Here is a 21003-nt window from a genome sequence, read left to right on the forward strand (position 1 = left end):
CCAGTTCTTTATTTTTTAACATAGATTTATTCTGCTGAAAATTAAACACTCTGATAGGAAGATACAGTACTTTAAAATTTCACATTGCGTCAAATGCCCCTCACATGCATGTGCCTGCATGCATATGGCATGGGCTATATTTAACATGATACTTTTACTTGGTGATTTCAAACATCTGAATTCGAAATCTTGCTGCGTGTGAGGTGCTAATTGCTGCAGCTGAACAGTGTTTTCTGTTAATGTGTTGCAGCATCCAGTATGCAGGAGGATTTTTCCTCTGAAGGGGACCATGCGAATTAAAATTTCATTTGTGACTTGTTTGTGGAGCATCTGATGTCCAAGAGATTTCTTGTGTGTGTGTTAAAGTTCTCCCTCCTGCCCTGAGACCGCAGTCTGGAGTGATGCCACGTGCCTTGGGCGAGCTCAGAGGACTACAAAGCAGCCCATCTGTTTAGCAGGATCGTGAGCTTTGCTCCACGCTGGCTCCTCACTGAACACGGTGCAAAGTTTTGGGCCGGATCGGGCCATGCCACAGCTGCACATTTGGCCATTCTCGGAAAGGATAAATTACCCCAAACAAGACTAAAGTGACTGAACTTCTCAAAGATTTCTAACCCTCACCAATGCACCAACAGCAAACTCCAGAATCCTGTAGAAACCCTCCCAAAGGCTTTTCATAACAACACTGGCAAAAGTTTGTAAGAAGGGTCTTTACAGTAGAGAGCTACAGCATGGCTGTTTCTTGAAGAATTATCTAGAAAAATCCCATATATTTAATAAAAATATTATAGCAACTTCAAAGAAAAGTGACAGTCATATTCAGGCATGGACAGGGATGCTAAAAATATTTTGGGACACTGTAATACTAGAAAAGGCACTTCAGCATGAGAGTCACTCCATCTCCAGTGACTAACCACAGACGTCCTTGAGACGGAAATCGTTGAGTTTCAGCGCTACCAGTTTGGAAAGCCAAATCTGCTGATTTCAGTTCTCAAGAGGGAAACACTGTACGTGCCAGCATGAGCGAACAGCGTCCCCGAGCAAGCGTGACAGCCTCGGAGAAGGGGCTGCAGCATGCCGAGCGGGTGCCTGGAGCATCTGAAATGCGTCGCCCGCGTCCTCCTGATTATCGGAGCTGACCCCTGCCCGTGCGGTCGGCCCGCGGCGAGCAGCCCTGACCCTCTGCCCCTCCACCCACGCTGCTCCGTGCGGCCATCCCCGGGCAGATCCCATGGTCCTGGGCTGTAACAAGCCATTTCCCTCTACCCGTTTGGGACCATTATCTTCCCATCTCTTTTTTGGCTTCTCTACCTTGCTTCTCAGCACCCAAGCTCCAGCGGGGGTTGGTCCTCCTTTCTTCTTCTGAGACCTTGTTCCACTCATTTCACATACAGCCAGGATCCTGAAACTGAAAAAAGTGCAATTTTTAAGACTTCTTGTCAACAGACTAAGATCCCTGCTAGAAAAGTTGTAATTGGCTGCGGCAGCAGCTGCTACCTCATGCATCACGCTGGGTGCTGGATCCCTGGACAGGCCCTGTGGGACATGACCTATGCAGCACGCACGGAAAGGCCATGAATTTCTGCTGTTCTCCACCTTCTCTTAGAACCGGAATTAGACGTGCAAACTTCGATTGATTAATAACTCGGGAAGTAGATTTATGAACCTTGGCAGAAGTCTTTCAACCCATCCAATATGTCATGCCAGAAACCTAAATAAAAAAGTTTGATTAATATAGTGCCTCTTATACCCCTGCTATCCCCAGATTTATGGACTTAGAAATTGGGATAATGCCCTCTGCCTTGTGCTGCTTTAGCGCTTGTCCCTGCCAGCTCACCAGCAGATCCAGCACCCCCTGCCATGCTGCCTCTGGAGACCCTCCGGCACAGCCGAAGCAGCCAGACCAGTTGTGGAGAAGGGAAAAGGGCTGCAGCCTGTGTGGTACCACGTGCTCCGCTTGTTCCCGTGCCAGATTCACGCAGGAGGGCTGGCTGGACAGCAGCGGTTGTCCCCGCACTCAGCCTGCTCCACCGACGTTTTATTCCCAGTGCCAGGATACCCTTGCTTGCACATTCAGTACATCTGCCCCAGGCTGCATTTGCCTTTTCCTATGAACTGAACTTTCAGGAGACGCTGGAAGTTAATATTTGCAAATTGTCTTAAATTTTACCCTGCACATAACGCTATTTTTCCCTCCAGTTATAGAGAAATTAGAACAAATCTTGTCAAAAAAAAAAAAAAAAAAAACCACCATTTTGGGTTCTTTCATTCTTTCAGGAAGGGAAGAGCTTCAACCCAGCTGCAGCAAGGAAAGGCAATAGCAGCAAAACGACCTCCTGAGGGACTCCTGAGAGAGCCAAGCCAATTCTTTCTCCGGCTCTGGCGGTACCTCTGTTTGCAGTCATTGCACTCAGGCCCTTATGGGGAAGATGTTCGGTATATCACAGCCTTCAGCCTTTCATCCATGGGTGATTTTTCCTTCACTACAAAGCTTTTTCGAAGAGGAAACTTCTGTGTTTTTCAGTGTACAGTCTCAGGGGAGTGGTATTGCTCCAGGGATGATATTTTTATGTGCTTCAAATACAACAATATGGTGCTTGTTTTCACCTTATTTGCATATTATAAAGGTGCTACTGAGTGGGGAATTTAGTGCTCCAACTCTGTCCTTAGTGTTTTTCCATCTCCTATGCATATGCAATAATTTGTACTCTAAGAGATGTTCAGTGACCTCTTTTTTTTCAATGAGAGAAATGTTTTCATTAAAAATAAAATAGCAGATACATCAAGACATTTCCTCTTGTAAACCCCATGTTCTGAATATAAAACAGGAATAGCCAGTCTTTACAATGCTTTCTTATCATGCTCTGCAGCTAAAAGAGAGTGAGCAAGAGAGAGAGAGAGAGAGAGAGAGAGAGATTGGAATATTTTATAACACAGATAAGACAAACTTTTTAGCCAGGACTATGGACTATCCAGTGAAAATAATTTAAATAACTAGATTAACATCATCATCATCTTTGGATCATTTTGTTTGATTCAACAAAAAATAGTATTCTGCACAAAGGATAAAACAATTCAAGATTTTTCAAGCACATGTGGTCGCTGTCTATAAAAACCATATAAGAACGTTACACCAAAGACAAAGGTTGTCCAAATTCACCTTACCTGAAATAAAACTGCATTTGCTTCCCTTCTTGCCTCTTCTTCCTGGCTGCCCGTTAGATTCAGAGGAGACATGAAGTCTAGCAAATCTTGTATTCGCAGCAGGATTAATGCCGTACCCAGAAATTCTCAAGACATAAACAGCGATGAGACAAGACAATTTATAAATAGTAGTATTTAGTCTGAGTGAGACATAAGCAGCAAATTTATTAGCTGGCCCTCATGTGTAGTAGCTTGTGGACAATTTTTACAAGACAGAGAAACCCAGGACTTGACCCTATAAAGATAGGTGCTTGCTTTAAATAGATGATTAATTCCACTGAGGTCCAAAGGAAATATTTATATGCTTAAAGTTGATCATTTTGTTTTAATATATGCTGAATCAGAATCTGAATGTCATTTAAGAACAAAATCTGAAGCTCCATTTTTCGGTAGCTATTTGCTGCAGGGCCTACAATACATTCTTTTTTTGTTGAAGGTATGAAGTCTCATTTGCACTGTGAATATTTATAACTGAATTTAAATTATCTCTTTTTCAATAAGGAAGCTTAATAGTCTAAGGATGGTTAAATCATTTGCTGGAAAATATTCACAATGTGAACACAAAATAGGAACAAAACCCATCAAAACAAATTCATGGAGACATTCAAAAGAACATATACAGAATACATATCAGTTCATTTGATCAGCTATTGTCTTCCTGGTGCACTGACTAAGGTAGAACTCAGAAGGCATGAAAATTATTTACTTCCACCATTTTGTGTAGACTACATTAGTATGCTGACACTAAACTTGTGGGCTCTGTAACTAATATGCCTTGTTGGTTACAAATTGCATTTAAACATTCTGAAATGCTAGAGTTGGCTGAATTATCAAAAACCGGAATTGTTAATATTTTTACAAATAGAAGCTGTCAGGTTTGTTCAAGATGATTCACAAATTCATACCATTCCTTATCTGACGGAATTCAGATCACTGCCAAATAAAGGGGATAATATTTCACAAGTCCCAGAATTTTCCATTAATTTAGGGTAAATAATAATTCAGCTGAAAAGTCATATTGCTAATTACTCTGATTTAAAGAGCATTTCAATTACCTAACTGAAGGACAGAAATAGTGCACTCAATTTAGGTGGTCAGTCACAGTTCAGAAATAATGAATTGTAAATGATTAATACGCAGCACAGAAACAGTCATAATCTGAAAATGATTCCTTTGGATAATCTAATGGGTCATTGGCAGCAATGAATGCTTGTGAAAATAATCTAGAGAGGTCAGTTAAAAGAGCTGGCTACAAACTTTACTTTAGAATAACATTATAATGGGAAGTGGAGGTTTCCACGACATTTTCCCCAAAATGGTTATTGTCTCCTAGGAAAGTCAGACATGTTTTATTGCAGGCCCATTTACCCCAAATCCCCTTAGAGGGCAGCCCATGGGATGCAAACCCTGGATGATTTCCTAGGTTAAAAGAGGGTAGAATGGTACTGAGGAAGATCTGCACTCAGCAATCGGCGGAAATACTCCAAAGGGCAAAGCAGCAGGTGCAGAATTTCTACTAACTCGGTCATTTCTGTATTTTGGCTTAATTTGTGCAGAGGAAAACTCCCCTTTCCTGGGCTAAGAGGCAGGCCCTGCTTTTCCTGAGTATTTTGCACCCATCTCATCTTTCCTTTGGAATAGTGAAATTCCACCGCTGTGTTGCAAACGGGCACTTTGCTTCCCAACAGAGCAGAAACGTGGGTGGTTATGGACATGCTGTGCCCTACGGCAGCCTGAGCCGAACTCCGAGAACGGCCGCGTGGCACACGAGGATCTCGGTTCAATCCACTTGCGTCTGCTGGGAAGGGAAAGGGTGGAAGATTCCTGCTCCCGTGTTGGGAGGTTCGTGTTTGCACACTGATTCATAACATCAGATCACAGACACATCCCGAAATAGGCAACAGAAGCTCCTGGCAGCCAAATTTAAATTCCCGTACCCCGACTTTGCCAGCTTCTAGCGTTCTGCCCGTCCCACGGCAGAGGTGACAGGAGGCTCTTTTTTTATCCTTTGAGCTTCATGAAAGTCAAAAACTTAGATCCTGTGAGGTGTAAAAAAAGGCAACATTACCACAGAGACATTAAACCAAATCAGTCTACTCGAGCTTTACAGCTTTTTTGAGGACAAATGCAATGTAGGTCACTGTTTTTATGACAAAATAGGTATCTGCTGAAAACAGGCTGGGATGGGGGCATGAGAAACTAAAATAAAAAGTATCCGGTACCCATAGGTCAAATGAACAGCTGTGACAAAGAGCTGCGAGAAGGTCTGTAGAAAGTTAAGAAAGGTAAAATTACAGATATTGCAGTCTCTGGTAAGTTGTTCCAACAATTACATACCGTCAGAATTGAAATAAATTTGTTTTCTTCCAATCTGCATTTGACCGAGTGCCAGCCTCAGCCGGCGCTGCCTCCGCTCGCTCTCGCTGGTAAGCTGACAAGAGGTGCTCCCTTCCTCGGGGGACGCGTTTCCCGGCCCTCTAAGCCACCTCCTCACCTTTTCCAAGTCCCCTCCCCAGGTCTGGACTGTGGAGACAGAGCCGGGCAGTGGCTGGTGTTCAGCCACCCCAGGCATCGCGCTTGCCACTTGGGTCACAGCACTGCACAGGAGCCTGTATTTAGTCTTTTTTCATCAATTTTCCATTTGTAATTTGTTATTTTATTTTCAATTTACCTTTCATTTTGAGGGGAAAAGAACATTTTTTCAGCCTAAACATAAAAAACCCCCCAAAACCCAACCATTCGGGGCGATGCTCAGAGCCGGGGCTGTCCTTCCTCCGCCACACGCAGCTGCAGGATTGCCAAGCAAACGCTGAAGGCAGGGACCTGCGAGGGTACTTAACACCTTGCTCCCGCGGAGGGTGGTGGGACCAGGCTCTCAGACACCTGTGCTGATTTAAACCTCATCTGTGTCTGACTTAGCATCCCCTCTCCTTCAGAATTGGCTGCTGGCACTGCCCTCTTTGTAACTGCAATGAGAATCGATATGCTGAAGACACTAAGGCCTATCTGTCATCCTGACAAGGATTAAACCAAGACACTGACAAATACTGCCTCTGAAACAGATAAATGTACTGTCTGCAAGGTGTACGGTGGTACTGAGGTGCTAAAGGTTCTCCTGAACTGGCACATCAGAAACCCATCTTTGAACGTAATTATATGAAAAGGTGAAAACTACAGAGAAGAGCATGAAGTTTGTTGTCAGGAAGGACCACAGTTATTCAGTAAGTGAATATTGGTTTTCATTTCAACCAAACCTTTTTTGAAAGGAATGAAAAATAAAAATAAAGACCACTTTTTAACTCTAACTTCTAAACTAGAAATAATAAACTTTCAAAATCTGAAATATATGAAGAGGAAGAGCTACAGTGGAGTGAGTGGGAATGCTTCTGCTTAAGCCACAAAATACCTTTCCCTACAAGTACTGTAAAATGTTGTGAAGTAATCAGTTTGTCATAATTAATATACTTGGAGCTATAAATCTTTCAGAAAGTATGAATCACTGTTTAATTTCAAATCCCATTTAACTGTTACATTAGCATACTCCTAAACTCCTAAGTTACATAAACTGCATCTGAAAAATTATTCCATATTAAAGTACGGAGGCTGTTTCCTTCCTTCCAATCCGCTGAAAATCTGATCTGTAATCCTTACAGGCTAAATTCAGCAAGGTAGAAAATAAGGATTCTTAGCATTTGGATTAGGCCCTAAATGTCAAGCTTTTCCATTACTTGTACGTGCAGAGATGATGTTGAGAAGTGCTTCAGCATATTCAAAGGCTGAGCACAGTGTACCACTACTTTTTAGGAACTCTTAGTAATAATATTTTAATTAAAAATATAAAACTTGTTGTGCTTGTTGAGGGCTCAGGTCCATCTGCTCCATCAGGGCAAGCAAACCAAAAAATGACCTAGTTGCATCGTTCTGTTAATGAGACCTCCAAAAGTCTGTTCTTTTTATCCATAGGTAGGAAAACCAGCTAGTGTTGTTATCTGTATGTACTTTTCCTTGCTTCAGATTTTGTATAAATTATTTGCATTAGCAATTCCCGGCAATAAGAAGTTGTACAGTTTAATTGCATGTTGCATGAAACTATTCCCATTTGTCAATTTTCATGTTTCCACATAAGAAACTCTGTTCAAACAAGTCATACCTTTTAGAAAGGAGATTTTTTTTATATATTTTAATCTCAATTAACTACCTATCTTATTTTTTAATATTGTTTCAAACACTCTGACACACTGAAGCAGTAGTTCCAGTCCTGGAAGAAACTATATACTTTACAATCTCCCTGTGGATTCCTTGTTCTTGTTTCAATATTGCCGGTCCAACTGAAACGAAGTGCTGGGCACAAGAAGACACCTGTGAGAACTCATGGAGGAATAGATGGACATTATAAAACACTGGAGATTTCACGGCATCTGGCCTCAATGCCTGTACTAACCTCCTCCAGTGTGGGCACAGCGAAGGGTTAGCAGAAGTGGAAATAAAGGAAACTCTTTAAAAACTAGGCTGGTGGACAGAGGAATGAAGGTCCCTGATTTGACTTAGAGTATTTTAATGTGCTTGCTTTCTCTCTGAATGTGAAATTTCTCAAAATACCATGGAGAACACCTACCATAAGAAGAGAAGCGGTGTGAGCCCTACGGTTTACCTGACCCCAAGTTCTCATCTAGACCAGTGTCCTTTCAACAGTTTTAATTCTAGAGGCCAGATATTTCCCTTTCCTATTATTCAGAGTCTCAGAGAAGCCCCAATACAGGGAAAAGACTGATTAACTCCTTCCCATGTAGCACCCAGCACACCAGCAGAAAGGGTCATTTATATTTAAACCCTCAGAAGGAGTTAAGTGCTAAGACAGGTCTACCAGAGCAAAATCTGCTGTGAGCAGTATACGAACAGCATACACATGAGGTCTACATGCAAAAGATAAAGACCTTTGCTCAAAGACAGCAGTTTTACTCAGGTTTGGTCCTAAAGCAAGAATGAATTAGCACTTTTTTGGTGCGCTGACCCTTGCCACCGTACTGCTGCCCCACGTCCTTTGGTCCTGGAGGAGCTCCCGGCCAGCGCGCGGGGACGAGCAAAGCTGTCCCGCAGGCAACGTGGCGTGGGAGCCGCTGGCCGCCTGGCCCTCTGCCCTCCCACGCAGCCCAGCGGGCACCATCCTAAAAGAGGCATACCTGTTAAAATATAATAAGAAATGACAGTGATATTTTGTTACATAAGCAGTCTGCTGCTTTCGCATGAGTCACGGAAAAGCTGGAAATGCACCACGTTTGTCTCAGCTACTCTGAGAAATTTTCTGGTTTTGTTTCTGATATACCAAAGGCCCTAGCAGCATTTCTAACATAACTTAGCTCAGTTTTATAAAGTTCAGAAAAGCCTTGACTGCCTGTTCCTTAATATTACTCAAAAACTAGCACAGCCGATGCTTGAGGTACAGCGCTGCTATGAGTCACACCGTGATGAAATCGGACCTGAGACTCACGCTGGCTTTTTCTTTGCTATTTACACTGATGTGTCAGAGACAGGTACACAAGGAATTAGGCAAAAAGTATGTTTTAATTTAATGGGCTGTCAAGAAACAACTCTGTTCTCCCTTTCCTGCCAGCTGATGGGTGCAGCTGGGCTGTGGGTGCCCTGACTGAAGGAGGCTGCCTGCTTTGCTTGCTGGAGCAGGATTAGAGGGGACGTTTTCTGCCAAGGCTGCTCCAGACCCAGGTGACTCCCGAGCAGTCCCCAGCTGTTCATACATCTGTGTCTAATAGATCCAGCGCTTCCACAGAGCCTTTTGCAGTCATTTAATAAAGTATATTAGCTGTCCTTCACAATAGAAATGTTTTTCTCTTTGCCAGCCTGATTCCTCCAAATTCTACCAAAGATTTTTCCCGAAACGAAGCAGTAAGGCTCTAACCTTAGGCATAATCAGAAGTTGCATCCCTCCACAGACCACAGTGCTTCTGCGTAGTTTATCTGTTTTGCTAAAGAGCTGTTTTCAGCCAGGGACGAGAGAAGGAAGTCTAAAAGGAGAGAAAAGGTTTCAGCCTCGTCCTGGCTGTCCTCAGCTTCGGGCAGAGGGAGGTGACCCGCTCTGTGGACACCCGTCCACCAGTGTCAGAGCACGTGGCTACTCAAGGGACCGGGTTTCTGGTGGCCTTAAAACAGTACTTCTCAGGTCAGATTACTCAGATCCTTGTAATAAATATTTAACTTTTACATGTGCTCTTTACATTCTCCTGTTTTTCCCCCATAAAGTTTTGACTATTTTTTTCTAAACTAGTCTTCCTTCCATTTGTTTCTGTTTATTTTGGGGATCTATTTTAGAGTATTTCAAAACTATGGGCACCTTTTAACACTAGATCTTGAATATGCAACTTACAGTTCCAAAATTAACCTAGTGACTGATAATTTCCTAGTAATTAATGACTACATGTGTTGGGGGGGGGGGGGTGCTCTCCATAATCCAGCTCGCTGCCTCTGTATCTTTCTGCTTCATGCTGGAAAAGCAGAACACATTCAGTCATAAAAAATAGGGAAAGCCATCAGAGATGTTGATCAAAATGTACAAGCAAATCAATATATTTCTAGCAGATTATAAAACATGTCCTGCAGTACAGATTGCTTATACTTTAGAACAGTAGGAAAATCCCTTACCGCATCTGAATGATGCCAAATGAATGAATCAGTTATTTGGATAAAATGTGGTGGAGAGACCGTTACTACGTCCAACCTGTGCGACCCTGAAGATTTAACAATTATAAAAACTGCAGCAGGATCTGTGATGAGGCTCATCTTTTCCATGTGGCCGCTGATACCGATGCTGCTGCTCATCCCCTTGTTCCCGGCTTGCCCGGGGGCTGGCGGTGGCTCGCAGGGGGGTTGCAATGCTCCTTCGCTGATGCGGCGGTGGGAGCTCAGTGCAGGGTGCCCAAGGACGGAGCGAGAAGCACTGTGGAGGCACTCGCGTGGCGACAGGCGAGCAGATAGGACCACTGAACCAAAAGGTTACCAACAAGTTAATTGAATCCAGTGCTAATCTTGAAATGTACTCGTTCCTCTTAACAGCCCTCTTGGTTCCTTATTCACCACCATGCTTAAACTCTAATGACACTGGTTGCTTTGAGACTTCAAGTAAGGAAATTTTAATAAAAGTTTGACTTGATGTTATTCCACTACAAGCTCTGCACTGAATTAAACATAAGGCTGAGGAGATATGTTGACAGTACATCAGCATGAAGTTCTGCTGGCCAGAGCTGAATATGAGTAAATAGTTTTATGTCATTTTCTTTAAGGCTCATTTCCAGCTTTCAATCAATCTTTCATAAAACATGGCTGAAGTGCTGTGCAAGATATATTATCATGGCCAGTTGTCTGAAATGTGTGGGTATTGCTAATTTTGAGAAATGAATCACTTGTCTTTCTCATTTTATCATTAAGGTGTTAGCCTACACTGAAACACAGGCATTCAGCCAGAATATAGCACGCCTAATGTACACAGAATAGCACAGAAAATAGATATGTGATAAAAAAATCATAGCTAAATAATCTCTGCAGTCCATTACTGATGTGCGACTGAGCTGTAACTTTCTCCGAGTGTGCATCTCTCATACTACAACTTTGTTCTTTGATGAAATTACATATTTACCAGACAAAGTAAATGTCACAGATCTGATCTATTTGGAATAAAGTGTGTGAAGGGCTCTATGTTGAAAACTGGCATCTCAGCTAACAAAGATGCAGATACGCACAGGACCATAAGGGGCTAAAAGATGGTGGTTGGTACGGAGGAGTTCTTAGACCTGAAGTAACTAGAGAAGCTCTTCAAGGTTTAGTCTTGCAATCACTCAGCATTTTCATTAATAAATTGCAAAAGAGTTGGAGAATGCTAATGAAATCTGGTAACACAGCACTGGGAAGCACTGCTGGGATGGAGGTGGGATCGAGTGAAACAGGAGCAGCTCCCTGGTCCTGAGCAGAGAAGCCGCAGGGATTCAGTGCTGCAGTCACGCACGCCGGGGCCTGCGGACTGATTTCTGCTCTAAGTGCAGAGCTTGTTGGGAAACAGCTGAGGAACAAAGACCCGGACCCGTGTGCAGCAGTCGATGACCATGTGACAATAAAGCACAGCTGAGCAAAAGTAAGTGTGGGCCTTGGGCATTGCTGCTGGGGCTTGCTCAGGGGAGCCCCAACACCTCACCTGGAAGACAGGGCGGAGTCCTTACCTGCTTGCAGGAAAGATGAATTTCAACTTGAGCAAGGCCAAAACACGGGGAATGAAGATCCTGTTTATGGGACAACCCTAAATGAGGGTGGCAGAACAAAGATACAATATAAAATGGAACTTAAACAGTTTGTGAAAAGCACTATATTTCATTTTTATTTGTGGCAGCATGAGATTGCATTTGGCTGAGGTGGTCTCCCTGCTACCATATTTCAGTTAATTTAAGCAATGTATTGATTTGCACAGTTGATAAATCTCTCTCAGTGCAACAGCATGTACTGTCATAATCTAGCATGTAGAACAACAGAATTTCGTTTCAGTGGGACAGTCGCTAGGCTAAATGGGAAATGTTCTCAGCTGCCACAAGACATCAGAAAGCTTATTTGGATTTTACCCAAGTGTTACGACCTGGGTATGAAGAGCTAAAGTCAAACGCAGAGTTGCACATACCTCAGCTGACAGTCCATCTGCCCCACAGCCTTCCCCAGGCTGCTTTCTCCCCAAGGGTCCCCAGGAGTGATGGGGTGGGCTCCAGGAGCGGTGGGGTGGGCTGCATGTCTGCTGGTGGCTGCAGCAGCAGCTTCTGACTCTGGTCATCCACCTGGGCATGCACACAGCCTTCCCATCGTGCCAAGAACATGCTCGTGGTCAGGGCAGCATGGTGGACTGCAGCACGTCAAGGAGAGAAGGGTATCAGGCAGTGAGCTGATGGCAGCAGAATAGTTAATCCAGACTAAGCTGACTACTATCCACCAGCAAGGAGCCTTAAGGAAAAAACAGATGTAAGCAGGATTTGTTAACAGCCCTGGCAGCCATGGCCCACTCCTGTCCACTCCTGTCGGGTATACAGACGTGCCCACGTGCTGTACCATCCATGCCTGCACACACACTGTGGTCATGCAGAGCAGGGACAGTCCCTGCAAGTCCTCAGCCCTAGGCTAGGTCACTTTGCCAGGAAGGCTGTTCACCTCTGTCTTAGGTAAATGCTCCAGCGTTAACTGCTGCTCCAGGAATAACTGACCTCTGAAAATAGGCAGGGATAACTGACCTCTGAAAACAGGCAGGGATTATCCCTTGACGGTGCTGGTGCTTCCTGCTGCTCCCTCTTGCTGCGTGCAGCAGCTGGGATGTGGTGGCTGTGGTGCACGCTCGCTGCATGGCTGGCGTTTCGCATGCTGGGGCTGCAGAAGCACAGAGACATTTACTGCACTGCCTTTCTGCAGTTTTCCCTGTGGAAGGTCTTTCCCAAAAGATTTCCACCAGGCTGTATCAAATATGAATGACTTTTACTACTGCACAAAAGAGAGTTCCAAAAATACATTCGGAAGGGTCTGTTAATTAATAATCACAGTGCAGGCTGGAGGCAGTTTGGTATAGTAACTTGCTAAGGTGAAAGCAGGGAAAGAAAGGTGCTGATAGCTATTACTGTATTATGGGGGAAAAAAATCACAACATGAAAGTTCATTAACATTTTCCATTTGACTTAAAAGGTTCTCTCCTCTGAAGGAGTAAAATAAAATTGGTTTGAGGGGACAGTGTTACTGAGTTAAAAATTAGCTTTCAAAAAGTTTTTATCACTAGCATTTTTTAGAGGTGAATATCAGCCAGAAACTTTCCTTTGTCTGAAATTCCCCGCAAAAGTACTGTTCTGACAATGATTTACCACTCTGGAAAAGATTCCTGAGATGTTTTGCATCAGCCAGGAAAATGCCTGTGTTATGGTGTGCCCCATGGTGTTACCTATAAAATATCTTTCTTTTTCTCTGAGATGCTGAGGGAAAAACACAACTGCAACCGCACCGTCCGCTGCCGCCACCCCGTCTGAGGGCAGTGCAGGGAGATGCCACGTTCCCAGTCCTCTGCTTCACCCTGATCCCAGCCTTTGGGTAGGCTTTTCCTTGCTAAGCAAAGCAGGGCAGGCTTTTCTGATGCCAAAGTGTGAAACCACGCTATAGTGGACACTTCATCTCTTCATCCGCAGTGGCACAGAAGCTCACGCTGCCAGGGGATTGCTCCAAGGGGAGCATGCGGTGGGCCTCCTCCTCCTCCTCCTCGCTGTGTTAGCACCGTTTGGGGCGCTCAGCAAACGGAGGTCAGAGCTGAACACACAGCACTTCATCTCCGCTCTGGCTACAGGGCATCTCCCCCCCGGACAGGGCATCTCCCCCCCAGGCTCTTCATTGAGCTAATGCTCCGCAGCACTTAAAAACACACCAGCTGCGGGATTTCTTAAGTCCTTCCCCAAACCCCGAAGAATTTAGCAGTGAAAAAGAAAGTGATTTGGCTATCTTTCATTAGACTGGATGTTGGTGCTCCTCACACACATCCTCTTCACAGCAGCCCTAACCAAGAAACGTTCTTCAGCAGAAAGGTCATAGCACAGTTTACCAGATCCAGGAAGCGTATTGCCTTCAAGCAGTTCTTCAGTGCCTTCTCAGGAGGCTTCATCACAGCCACTCTTCTGCTCTGGCCGCAGAAGCCAACAGGTTCAGTACGGTCTGGAAAAAGTCTAAAATTTACCAAAAAAAAAAAAAGAAAAAAGAAAAAAAAAAAAAAAGATTGCTGCTCATGATTAGCAGAAGTCAGCAGAAGTATCAGTCTGGGAGGAAGATGGATGCTCTTCTCTCCCAGAGAGAATAAACACGGTGATGGAAAAGCTGGCAAGAATATGATAGCAATTTAATTACACTTACACCAGACTCTCGCTCTCACTCACTTTTCCCCTTTGCTGAAAGGCACTGTGGCCTCACTGAGAGGACCGAGAGGCTGATGTTTTAAATTGCGGTCAAATTCTTATCAAACTAATCTGAATTTCAGGTTTCTGAAAGTCTGAGTTTTGTTTGTCCATTTGTTCTGTGGTACGGAACTGAATGGCACCTTTAACTTCATCCAAATTAGTATATTTTCCTTTGGTCTTTGTATCCTAATAGTTTGTTGCCTGTCTGTAGTAGTTTTTTTTCTTTACTTTCAGAGGTGATAAATTGCAGCATATTAACATAATGACATAAAATTTGTTGCTATTAAAATGAGAATAAACAAAATTTAAAAGTAATTTAATTTTAAGTGGAAAATAATGGATACTATTGAGCTGCCCAAACACAGCTTATTACTCACCCCCGTCTGTATTTTGTTCATGCTTTTCCAGGAATTAAACAAAAAGAGAATTATAAGTTTCAGTAAAAGTATTCTGAATATATGCTATATTAATTGCCAATCACAAAACAAGATATATTAAGGTTTTTTTTTTTTTAAAACTTGTATATGAATTTATCTTCAGCTCCTCAGAGTTTTCTGTCAAACTGATTTGTTTGTTTTAAAGTACAGTTTCTGCAGAAGTGATTATTGAACAGTATTGCAAAGTTTGGATTCAGCACAGGCAGGCTAGAAATTCTCTGGCTAGAGTAATACCATGAAAGAAACCATAGCTCTTGCTTTCTTTGCCTTTTTTCTTTCCCACACACTGGACTTCTTTCCCAGGCTGTCTCTCCCATGATGTCCAGGGCCTCGGACACAAGAAAGCGATGCGAGGGAGTGTGTGCTACGCCATGGGAGCTGTATTCTGTGAAGTAAGATTATCAGTCAAGAGAAACAAGAAGCTAAAGCACATGAAATACATCTCTACCGAGGAACTGAGCTTATTAATATTTTTAATCTATTTTTTTCTGAATTATTCAACACACACACACGTGCGTGCATGCACGCACACACACAGCATTTTGAAAAGTTATTCCAATAGAGGATGGAAACAAAAATATGATGTCTTTCCCTGGTACCAGTATTGATTGCCTGTATATTATGTTGTATAGCCTTCTGTCTTCACTGATTATGTAATAGATTCAGAGTTATAGCAAGTGTCACCGGGGGGAATTTAGGTGGGATAGCTGCAAGAACAAAACCACACCACTCAGTTACACATAATCCAAAATTTATTTACTAAGCTGGGTAGCAGTTGGATAGCAATTTCTATTCTAATGTTTCTATTCTGCGACAGCCTCAGAGGTCACACTCACGCAGACCCAAGCCCCAGCCCCTCCAGTCCCACGGGGACCGGCACCCTGGGCCCAGGGGACCAGGAGACGCACTGCGACCGCATGATGTGGCGGGTCTACCTGGTGGCCTGGTGTCCCTCTGTAGTGGCTTGGCCACTTGTCCATAAAATAAACAAACTATATATATATATATGTACATGCGCGTGCACACACACACACACACACACACTTATAAATATATTTAACACCAAACTTCACGACACAGACATGTTTGACACCTACTTCTGACCTGATCGTTATTTCTCACATGCTTCAGCCTTAACCTTTCATTTATGCAAAGTCTGTGCCACTGCAGATCCGAGGGATGCTTGCTTTCTCCTTCACTGTGCTAAAATCATATTACAAGCCTAATGGCAACAACTAGACCTTGAAATGCAGAGAGCGGGGGAGTAAATGTATTATTTAGCTGTATGAGCAACTATTTTTTCAAGGAGCACAAATGTGTGAAAATTAAGAAGAGAAAAACAGTGCTGAAAAAATTCAGTAGCGTTACTTGGCTCGTTCATAAGGTGTGATTTTCTGGTTTCTTCTTTAGCGAGATTGCATGCCCCTGAGTTTTGGAATGGCGAAGCAGTTTTGTGATCTAGAGTCACTCTGCTTCTTTCCGTAGTTCTGTATTATACCTGAAACAAGCTCAAATCTCTTTCATTTTGCGCAGTTGCCATACCCACAGCCTTTCTTTAAGTTCTCAGTCAAGCCTTCAGGAAAAGCAACATTTGTGAGATCTTAAAGCATAAACCATTCAAGTGGATATTTCAAGTGGGATGAGTATGATAGAAGGATATAAAAATCACTATTTAAGCTTTGAAATGCTCTATGTTTTGATTTTTCTTTCCTAAAGGTCACAAAAGGTTTAAATGGTGAAGAACAAAATGACCAAGAAGTGAAGTGAAAAAAAATTAAAAGCCAGTGTAATGTTTTCAATTTCTTTTCTTTTCTTTTTTTCTTTTTTTTTTTTTTTAGAGCAAAGGACTAGATTTCATACTCCACATAATCATTATAGTCACTGGCACTGTAGGCTGCCTACAAAGAATCTGTGTTGTGACAGGGTTTGTAACAAAAGCTGAAGATATTGTAAACATAACTCATTCTTGCAGCATCTCCATCTGATCGCTGCTCTTGGCTCTGTATCCCTTTGCAGTTGCCATACCAGAAGAATCTATACATACCACTAATGCATCATTAAAAATGGCTTTATAAAAAAAAAAAATTCACAGAAAGACCCATGACTCCAACTATACTGCCAGTTCTAGTGAGTTCTGCACATTTTATAAAGTGGCAAATGCAGGAGTGTCGAGCTGGCACTGGTTTGCGTTGCGGCAGCAGCATTTTGTACGAGCTTGTTCACTTCTATCATATGCTATGACCTTATATCATATCATACCTGTCCGATTCTGCTGGTGTGACAAGGCCGTCAGAGAGATCCTAGTGCACAGGTGGAGTCCTGAGTCAAGTTTGGGTTCCCTCTGCAAACAGAGAAGGGTGAAACTGAGGTTTCCATTCAAGTCTGAATGTGGCTGAAAGTCCAAGGACAGACGGTCTGAGATACTCCTTCATCCTGTGTCAGACTGGACAAGCAGCAGATCCCTTCACTTGCAATTCGCGTGGCCTGTTTTTCCCTAAAAGCACTCCAAAAAGACAGAAAAAGGATGCAGGAGTGTGAAAGCAAGCTGTAAGAGAAGCCACACTTTCTAAGTAATGAAAGAAGATGGCTCTTAGTTCAGAAAATGAAAGGAACCCAGAGGGAAAACAAACAAATAGTAAACAAATCTTTACGCAGATACATAGAAAAACCCCCACTTCTCAGACGGTTCTACAAAACTTGAAATTCAGATTCTAATTTGTAGTCAGGGGCTCTGAAAATCTTATTCCCATTTTCCTTCTGTCTCCATTCCTGATGGCCCTCAAAAGGACACATGCATCTACTAACAGATGTTTCAGAAGAACTACCAGAAGCGTTAGAGTGACCAAAGCAGCTTTTTATAGGGAAACGGGTAGATCCGTTCCTACTGTTAACAGGAACTGGGAAGCTTGCTTGCTTTTTGTTAGGAAGCTTTGAGCGACTACAGTCAAGGTTCAATACTAGATGTCTCTTCGACAAGCGTCTTCATGCTATGTTTGCTGTAACTAGTTAGGGCATAAGCAGCTAATAAGCAAAAGATACAAAGTGAGTGTCTTAGAAATTATTTGTGTTTCTCATTTAATAAAATCAGATGCTTCAGAGAAAGGTAAAAGATTGATAACTAAGAGATTTACAAGTGCAGAAATGAATAATGCAGGTTTTGAAAGCTGTAAAATAGTTTGTGAGGAGCTGAACATGAATTTTACACCTCATTCACTTCCCTCCAAACCACTGCACCTCTCATGCGTATGGATTCCAACCAAGTTCTGTCCAGGATGCAAAAGAGACCAGCTAGGATGAGAAGGGCCCGAGTGAATCCTGTTAGTAAATTGATTTTTGGTTTCCTGAGTGATTCACAAGCGTCCTACATGTCAGGAAAAAGGACTTACTGATTAAAATGACTCAATATCCACAGAAATGAGAGCCTGTTCTGAGCTGAGCAAATGTGCTCCTCTCACTCAGGTGTGACAGTATTGGTCAAGGAAGGCTCAAGGCAAGCAGTGAATTCCCACCCAGCTCATTCATTTCAATTCAGTTTCAGATTAATCAATATGGTGTCTCAGTCCACTCATTAATGAGGAAAAAGTTGGAGGTATATATCAGAGCAAAGGCCAATAAAATATCTGACAACAGTTTGCTTAACGTACGTTTGTAATCATTTAAATTAGGTCCTTTCTTGTCACTCACCTCCTGTTAGGGATAGATGCAGAGTTGGCAGATCCCTTTAATTCCTCAGGGCTGATGTTATATCTAAGCAAGCACTGCACTTTATTGCTCATATCAGCGAGACAGAAGCAGAGCACCTGTGGCACTGAGCAGTATTTTAGCGAGGAAGCAGCACTGGCCACGTGCTCTGCAAGCCTGCCTAGGGCTCTGATCACCTGGTTGGATTTATAATCATGGACCTTGCCTGGACAGTGCTGAGAGAGTCACGTGAAACCATCACCACAGGCCTGGTCCTCCGTGGCAATTCACAGCTCACTCCCGAGCCCTTCTGCCTCCGTTTTAGCAGAACTGCCGGAAAGGACACCACGGCCAAAGCAGCACCTCGTAGAAAAGGCAGAGCTGTGTTAGTACCCAGCGGTCATGACGCAGGTATTCACCAACAAGCGCAAAGGCAACGGATGGGCTCGCTCACGTTGATGCTGCAGGTCACACCACCACTCATCAGAGGTCTTTCCTCTCACCTGTAAATACTTACACGATGGATTTTCAATGGCATCCTGGTACAAGTTTGTAGCCTTTCCGAGCAAATTAGCGTGAGTGATGCTCCACGTCAGAAAGCGTTTTCAGTGCCACCTGCATTTACTCAGACACGCAGCGCGGTGCAGACGAGAGGGCCCAGAGCACGGCTCTGTCGAGCCACCTCCAGCGTGCACCCAAGGCAGTGGGCAGCAGGAGAAGCTCGGAGCAAACGTTAACAGGGCCAGGAGGCAGGTTTAACGTGCAGACACCTCATTACTGTTCAGTTCTGTTGCACTCTAGCCAGTTTCTTCTTTCCAGACACATATCCATACAGCCCCTGCATTCCCTACCAAGAATAACACTACAAATTGGACATGATTATTCTGAATTTGTTTTTCCCAACGACATGCTGCTGAAATGAATCCTAAAATTCCTGGTTCATAACTTTCATATAAATTAGGGAATTATAAAATATCTAAATTAGATGCATCCTATTCTTTTATTGCAGCAATTAAACTGACCCATAGATATCTAGGGCCTCTGCCACACACCTCTTCCTTTCCTTTCTATATCTTTGCCTTTCCTTAAGGAAAGTGTTCTGGCTCAAAAACTGCTGAAAAGCTTTCTGCAAACAATATCTCAGTCAAAATCAGCAATCTTTTCAACTGCAGTTTGGCATGAACCACTCTGACAATATTATTTTTCCCCTTTAGTTCTTTATTTTTATTCTTCCTTCACTTTTCTGCTGCAGAAAAATAAAAGACAAAAGAGAACAATGATGAAATGATGAACTTCCTTTCCTACACTTTTGCTTTTCACATTTCTCTTCATATTCCTGTATAAATGTAATGTGCATCACCCATCCCTCTCCTCCTCCTTAACAATTTTACAGTTCACTTTAATATGTGCTAGAGCTATTCTAGGAATACATGTGTACTTAACGGGACAGAGCATAGACCATTGCTCACTCACAGTCTTATAATGAAGATGATAACGGTTCTTCATGGGCAGCAATGGACTCTCCCCAGATACCAGCGGTGGCCCTGGTGCTGCTGCAGCCCCCGTGGTCTCACCTTGCAGGGCACCCATCTCAGCCTGGACAGGGTGGGGACTCGGTGCACGCAGGGATGCAAGCTTTGGGGGGAACTGGGCCTGGGAAACAACATTTCCACAGCAGAGTTGTCACACTGGCCATTTAATCTTTCTATTAATGTTGAAAAGATCAACAATGTCAGTAATTCATGTAGTGACCCTGAGGATGCATAGCAGCTCCAAAGTTCATTCTTTCGATCTTTCTAAAATTCCTCTGAAATGTCAAGTCCTGATTTCTCTTTTTTCTTTTCTTGCTTTTTTTTTTTTTTTTTCCTTCCCCCTGAGACTCTTGGCAGTCTTTTGAGGAGATGCATTATATGACACTATTTGTGCCTGAAAATTGAGCTGTACTTACCCTGGCCTGCCACTCAGGATTTAAGCTCCTGCAGAATTGCAGATGAAGGATCATAGCTCAGCAAAAGAACTTACTTTACTGCAGACTGATTATGCTTCCTGAGTTATCTTTCTCTCGCATTTTGGGGGGAGAAAAAGACAACACCACTCACTAACCGTGCAAACTCAGCAGGAACTGCAATTGCTGAGGACCCCTGAACCTCAGCCAGCTCCAATTTCAGTACTTGCAGCTCATCTTCCGAAGGAAGATGGAGAACCTAAGAACTGAGGACTGCCATCAATCTGCAGATAGACTTTGCATTCAGTTACTGAATCAAAGAAGGTCGTGGAATAACTAGGTGTCAGGTCAATAATTTAGCCAGGCATATTCAGCCTCTGATAAATTAGACAAGATTCCAGACATAAACTGTGTGTAAATTGTGAAGGCATGCAAAAAGAATTGTTTCAGTTTTGGGGGCTTTTTTTCAATCTAACAGCAAAAGCAGCAACTCTGGCAAAACTGAAATAGCTGAAGTAGTTACTTCTTTACATAACTAGACCTTATTTTCTCTAAACATTAGAATTATATAAAATCAGTTAATACATAGAAAGTATTGCTATATATATTTGATATAAATTCTTCACTTCTGAGTAATAAAAGTACTCAGTGTTACAGCAGAGCTGCACTGTATACGAATGTGTCAGTATTATTTTTGGCTATTGACAACTCTGAAATGTGAGCAATTTAGGAAGCTGAAAATAGAGAGCATTGTTGGTGACTTGTAAGCAAAAGGAAA

This window comes from Dromaius novaehollandiae, chromosome 5 (genome assembly GCF_036370855.1).
Source record: "Dromaius novaehollandiae isolate bDroNov1 chromosome 5, bDroNov1.hap1, whole genome shotgun sequence".
In the NCBI taxonomy this organism is placed as follows: Eukaryota; Metazoa; Chordata; class Aves; order Casuariiformes; family Dromaiidae; genus Dromaius; species Dromaius novaehollandiae.